This window comes from Narcine bancroftii, chromosome 11 (assembly GCF_036971445.1).
Source record: "Narcine bancroftii isolate sNarBan1 chromosome 11, sNarBan1.hap1, whole genome shotgun sequence".
Classification (NCBI taxonomy): domain Eukaryota; kingdom Metazoa; phylum Chordata; class Chondrichthyes; order Torpediniformes; family Narcinidae; genus Narcine; species Narcine bancroftii.
This window is the reverse complement of record NC_091479.1, coordinates 25,832,079-25,842,078: the sequence shown is the minus strand read 5'-3', so window position 1 is coordinate 25,842,078 and position 10,000 is coordinate 25,832,079.

The window sequence follows — 10,000 nt, the reverse complement described above, 5'->3', positions numbered from 1 at the left end:
ACACATGCACACATACACACACACGCACACACACACACATGCTCACAAACATGCACACGTACACGCACAAACTCACACACACGCTCAAGGACAAAGACACACACGCATGCATGCACACACACACAAACACACACATAGATGCACACACACACAAACACACACACGCACACACACATGCAAGCACACACACACACAAACACACACACATGCACTCGCATACACACCCACAAACACACACACAAACACACAGACGCACGCACGCACGCACGCACACACACACAAACACACACACATGCATGCACGCATACACATACACAAACACACACACGCACCCATGCTCGGGAACACACACTCACGCACTCGCCTACACACCCTCAAACGCACACACAAACACACAGATGTACGCACACATACACACACGCACACGCACACACACTCACACACACACACACACACATGCAGAAACACATACACAGACACGCACACACACACACACAAACACACACACACACAAACACACGCACCCATGCTCGGGCACACACGCACACTCACACAAACACACACACACATGCACTCGCATACACACCCACAAACACACACACAAACACACAGATGCAAGCACGCAGGCACGCACACACACAAACACACACGCACACACACACACACACAAACACACACACATGCACAAACACATACACAGACACAAACACACACACACGAACACACACAAACACACACGCATGCATGCACACACACACAGACACACATAAATGCACAAACACACACACACACACACGCTCGCGCACACACACACTCACACAAACACACACAAACATATGCACGCACACACACACAAACACACACGCACGCACACACACACACAAACACACACACACGCACACACACAAATGCTCACAAATATGCACGCACACACAGGCACACATACACGCTCAAGAACACAGACACACACGCATGCATGCACACACACACACACAAACACACACGCACCCACGCTCACACACACACACTCACACAAACACACACACAAACACACACACACACTCAAACACATACACACACAAACACACACACGCACACACACACACAAACACACACACACATACACACACGCACAAGCACACACACACACACAAACACACACACATGCACAAACACATACACACACACGCACACATGCTCACAAACATGCACACACACACACACACGCTCAAGGACACAAAACACACGCATGAATGCACACACTCACAAACACACACACACGCACACATACATGCACGACACACACACACACACAAACAAACACACACACACACAAACATACACACACCCACGCTCGCGCACACACACACACTCACAGAAACACACACAAACATATGCAGGCACACACACACAAACACACAGATGCACACACGCACGCACGCACACACATAACAACACACACATGCACACACGCATACACCCACACACACACGCGCACCCACAAACAAACACAGACACACGCACAAACACACACAAACACACACACACATGCACACACTTGCATACACGAACGCACACACGCATGCACACACACGCACACACACATAAACACATACACAGGCACAAACACATGCAGACGCGCTCACACACACGCACTCACACAAACACACACACATGCGCACACACACACACAAACACATACGCACACACACAAACACACACACACGCACGTGCACACACACACACAAACACACGCACACACAAACACGCACACACGCACACACACACAAACACACACACACACACCCACGCTAGCGCTCACACACACACTTTCACACAAACACACACAAACACACAGACGCATGTACGCATGCACACACACACAAAAAACACACACGCACACATACACACACGCACAAACACACACACGCACGCACACATACACACACGCATGCACACAAACACAAACACACAAACACACACACACGAACAAACACACAAACACACACACATGCATGCACACACACACAGACACACACACATGCACAAACGCACACACCCACGCTCGCGCACACACACACACTCACACAAATACACACAAACATATGCACGCACACACACACACAAACACACACGCATGCACACACACACAAACACACACGCACACATGAACGCACACACACACACGCTCACACACATGCACACACTCGCATACACGAATGCGCACACACGCATGCACACACATGCACACAAACATAAACACACACAGACAGGCACACACACATGCAGGCGCACACACACACACAAACACACACAAACACACACACACACACACACACACAAAAAAAGGCACCCATGCTCGGGAACACACACATACTCACATAAAAACACACACGCACTCGCATACACACACAAAAACACACACACATACACGTACCCATGCTGTGGCACACACACACACTGACACCAACACACGCACTCGCATACACACCCACAAACACACACACAAACACACAGACGCACGCACGCACGCACACACACAGACACACACACGCACACATACACACACATGCAATCGCACACACACAAACACACACACACGCACAAACACATACACACACAAACACACACACGCACACACACACAAACACTCACACGCATGCGTGCACACACACAGACAAACACATGCACAAACACACACACACATGCATGCTCACACATACAAACACACACACGCATGCACGCGCACGGAGGCATGCACACACACACACACGCATACATACCCACAAACACACACACACAAACACACACATGCATGCACGCAGACACACACACACAAACATACACACATGCACACATACACACACACGCACGCACACACACATGCTCACAAACATGCACACGTACACGCACAAACTCACACACACGCTCAAGGGCAAAGACACACACGCATGCATGCACACACACACAAACACACACATAGATGCACACACACACAAACACACACACGCACACACACATGCAAGCACAAACACACACAAACACACACACACAGACACACGCACCCATGCTCTGGCACACACACACACTCACACACACACACACACATGCAGAAACATATACACAGACACGCACACACACACACAAACACACACACACACACACGCACCCATGCTCGGGCACACACACAGACACACATAAATGCACAAAAACACACGCTCGCGCACACACACACACAAACACACACGCACACACACATACAAACACACGCACCCATGCTCGGGAACACTCACATACTCACACAAACACACACACGCACTCGCATACACACACAAAAACACACACACATACAAGCACCCATGCTCTGGCACACACACACACACTGACACCAACACACGCACTTGCACACACACCCACAAACACACACACAAACACACACGCACGCACGCATACACATAAATGCACGCGCACCAACACACAAACACACACATATGCACACACACATACACACACACAAACACACGCACACACACACACACACACACGCACCCATGCTCGGGCACTCACACACACTCTCAAAACACACACACGCACTCGCATACACACCCACAAACACACACAAAAACGCACAGATGCATGCACGCATGCGCACACACGCGCACGCACACATACACACACGCACGCGCACAAACACATACACACACAAACACACACACACACACACGAACACACACACAAACACACACACATGCATGCACACACACAGACACACACACATGCACAAACACACACACCCACGCCCGCGCTCACACACACACTCACACAAACAAACACAAACATATGCACGCACACACACACACACACAAACACACACACACACACATGCACCCATGCTCGGGCACACACTCATACTCACACAAACACACACACTCACTCGCATACACACCCAAAACACACACACACATACACGCACCCATGCTCTGGCACACACACACTCACACCAACACACGCACTCGCATACACACCCACAAACACACACACACAGACACACATAAATGCACAAACACACACACACACACACGCTCGCGCACACACACACTCACACAAACACACACAAACATATGCACGCACACACACACAAACACACACGCACGCACACACACACAAACACACACATACGCACACACACAAATGCTCACAAATATGCACGCACACACAGGCACACATACACGCTCAAGAACACAGACACACACGCATGCATGCACACACACACACACAAACACACACACGCACCCACGCTCACACACACACACTCACACAAACACACACACAAACACACACACACTCAAACACATACACACACAAACACACACACAAACACACACACGCACACACACACACACATACACACACGCACAAGCACACACACACACACAAACACACACACATGCACAAACACATACACACACACGCACACATGCTCACAAACATGCACACACACACACACACACGCTCAAGGACACAAAACACACGCATGAATGCACACACTCACAAACACACACACACACACACATACATGCACGACACACACACACACACAAACAAACACACACACATACACACACATGCACGCGCAACCACACACAAACACACACACACACACGCACAAACTCATACACACACACACACAAACACGCACACACGCACCCATGTTCGGGCACACACGCACTCGCATACACACCCACAAATGCACACACAAACACACAGACGCACGCACGCACACACACAAACACACACACACGCACACATACACATACACACACGCACGCGCACACACACAAACACACACACACGCACAAACATACACACACACGCTCGCGCACACACACACACTCACAGAAACACACACAAGCATATGCAGGCACACACACACAAACACACAGATGCACACACGCACGCACGCACACACATAACAACACACACATGCACACACGCATACACCCACACACGCACGCGCACCCACAAACAAACACAGACACACGCACAAACACACACAAACACACACACACACATGCACACACTTGCATACACGAACACACACACGCATGCACACACACACACACACACATAAACACATACACAGGCACAAACACATGCAGACGCGCTCACACACACACACTCACACAAACACACACACATGCGCACAAACACACACAAACACATACGCACACACACACAAACACACACACACGTACGTGCACACACACACACAAACACACACACACACACAAACACGCACACACACGCACACACACACACAAACACACACACACACCCACGCTCGCGCTCACACACACACTCCCACACAAACACACACAAACACACAGACGCATGTACGCATGCACACACACACACAGAAACACACACGCACACATACACACACGCACAAACACACACACGCACGCACACATACACACATGCACGCACACAAACACATACACACAAACACACACACACGAACAAACACACAAACACACACACATGCATGCACACACACAGACACACACACATGCACAAACGCACACAACCACGCTCGCGCACACACACACACTCACACAAATACACACAAACATATGCACGCACACACACACACAAACACACACGCACGCACGCACACACAAACACACACGCACACATGAACGCACACGCACACACACACACACACATGCACACACTCACATACACGAATGCGCACACACGCATGCACACACATGCACACAAACATAAACACACACAGACAGGCACACACACATGCAGGCGCACACACACACACAAACACACACAAACACACACACACACACACACACACAAACACAGGCACCCATGCTCGGGAACACACACATACTCACATAAAAACACACACGCACTCGCATACACACACAAAAACACACACACATACACGTACCCATGCTGTGGCACACACACACACACTGACACCAACACACGCACTCGCATACACACCCACAAACACACACACAAACACAGAGACGCACGCACGCACGCACACACACAGACACACACACATGCACACATACACACACATGCAATCGCACACACACAAACACACACACACGCACAAACACATACACACACAAACACACACACGCACACACACACAAACACTCACACGCATGCGCGCACACACACAGACAAACACATGCACAAACACACACACACATGCATGCTCACACATACAAACACACACACGCATGCACGCGCACGGAGGCATGCACACACACACACACACATACATACCCACAAACACACACACACAAACACACACATGCATGCACGCAGACACACACACACAAACATACACACATGCACACATACACACACACGCACGCACACACACATGCTCACAAACATGCACACGTACACGCACAAACTCACACACACGCTCAAGGGCAAAGACACACATGCATGCATGCACACACACACAAACACACACATAGATGCACACACACACAAACACACACGCACACACACATGGAAGCACAAACACACACAAACACACACACACAGACACACGCACCCATGCTCTGGCACACACACACACTCACACAAACACACACACATGCACTCGCATACACACCCACAAACACACAGACAAACAAACAGACGCACGCACGCACGTACGCGCACACACACAAACACACACACATGCATGCACGCATACACATACACACACGCGCACCCACACACAAACACACACACACACATGCACACCCACATACACACACACAAACACACACACCCACGCACCCATGCTCGGGAACACACACACACGCACTCGCCTACACACCCTCAAACGCACACACAAACACACAGATGTACGCACACATACACACACGCACACGCACACACACTCACACACACACACACACACACACACACATGCAGAAACACATACACAGACACGCACACACACACACAAACACACACACACACACACACGCACCCATGCTCGGGCACACACGCACACTCACACAAACACACACACACATGCACTCGCATACACACCCACAAACACACACACAAACACACAGATGCAAGCACGCAGGCACGCACACACACAAACACACATGCACACGCACACACACACAAACACACACACATGCACAAACACATACACAGACACAAACACACACACACGAACACACACACAAACACACACGCATGCATGCGCACACACACAGACACACATAAATGCACAAAAACACACGCTCGCGCACACACACACACAAACACACACGCACACACACATACAAACACACGCACCCATGCTCGGGAACACACACATACTCACACAAACACACACACGCACTCGCATACACACACAAAAACACACACACATACAAGCACCCATGCTCTGGCACACACACACACACTGACACCAACACACGCACTTGCATACACACCCACAAACACACACACAAACACACACGCACGCACGCATACACATAAATGCACGCGCACCAACACACAAACACACACATATGCACACACACATACACACACACAAACACACGCACACACACACACACACACACACGCACCCATGCTCGGGCACTCACAACACTCTCAAAACACACACACGCACTCGCATACACACCCACAAACACACACAAAAAAACGCACAGATGCATGCACGCATGCGCACACACGCGCACGCACACATACACACACGCACGCGCACAAACACATACACACACAAACACACACACACACACACGAACACACACACAAACACACACACATGCATGCACACACACAGAAACACACATGCACACACGAACGCACACGCACACACGCGCACCCACAAACAAACACAGACACACGCACAAACACACACAAACACACACACACACACACATGCACCCATGCTCGGGCACACACTCATACTCACACAAACACACACACTCACTCGCATACACACCCAAAACACACACACACATACACGCACCCATGCTCTGGCACACACACACTCACACCAACACTCGCACTCGCATACACACCCACAAACACACACACACAAACACACAGACGCACGCACGCACGCACACGCAGACAAACACACACACACGCACACATACACACTCACGCAATCACACACACACAAACACGCACAAACAAATACACACACACAAACGAACAGAAACGCACAAACACACAAACACACACACGCATGCACACACACATACAAACACACACACACACACACACACACACGCACGCACGCACGCACACACAAACACACACGCACACATGAACGCACACGCACACACACACACACACATGCACACACTCACATACACGAATGCGCACACACGCATGCACACACATGCACACAAACATAAACACACACAGACAGGCACACACACATGCAGGCGCACACACACACACAAACACACACAAACACACACACACACACACACACACAAACACAGGCACCCATGCTCGGGAACACACACATACTCACATAAAAACACACACGCACTCGCATACACACACAAAAACACACACACATACACGTACCCATGCTGTGGCACACACACACACTGACACCAACACACGCACTCGCATACACACCCACAAACACACACACAAACACAGAGACGCACGCACGCACGCACACACACAGACACACACACATGCACACATACACACACATGCAATCGCACACACACAAACACACACACACGCACAAACACATACACACACAAACACACACACGCACACACACACAAACACTCACACGCATGCGCGCACACACACAGACAAACACATGCACAAACACACACACACATGCATGCTCACACATACAAACACACACACGCATGCACGCGCACGGAGGCATGCACACACACACACACACATACATACCCACAAACACACACACACAAACACACACATGCATGCACGCAGACACACACACACAAACATACACACATGCACACATACACACACACGCACGCACACACACATGCTCACAAACATGCACACGTACACGCACAAACTCACACACACGCTCAAGGGCAAAGACACACACGCATGCATGCACACACACACAAACACACACATAGATGCACACACACACAAACACACACGCACACACACATGGAAGCACAAACACACACAAACACACACACACAGACACACGCACCCATGCTCTGGCACACACACACACTCACACAAACACACACACATGCACTCGCATACACACCCACAAACACACAGACAAACAAACAGACGCACGCACGCACGTACGCGCACACACACAAACACACACACATGCATGCACGCATACACATACACACACGCGCACCCACACACAAACACACACACACAAATGCACACCCACATACACACACACAAACACACACACCCACGCACCCATGCTCGGGAACACACACACACGCACTCGCCTACACACCCTCAAACGCACACACAAACACACAGATGTACGCACACATACACACACGCACACGCACACACACTCACACACACACACACACACACACACACATGCAGAAACACATACACAGACACGCACACACACACACAAACACACACACACACACACACGCACCCATGCTCGGGCACACACGCACACTCACACAAACACACACACACATGCACTCGCATACACACCCACAAACACACACACAAACACACAGATGCAAGCACGCAGGCACGCACACACACAAACACACATGCACACGCACACACACACAAACACACACACATGCACAAACACATACACAGACACAAACACACACACACGAACACACACACAAACACACACGCATGCATGCGCACACACACAGACACACATAAATGCACAAAAACACACGCTCGCGCACACACACACACAAACACACACGCACACACACATACAAACACACGCACCCATGCTCGGGAACACACACATACTCAC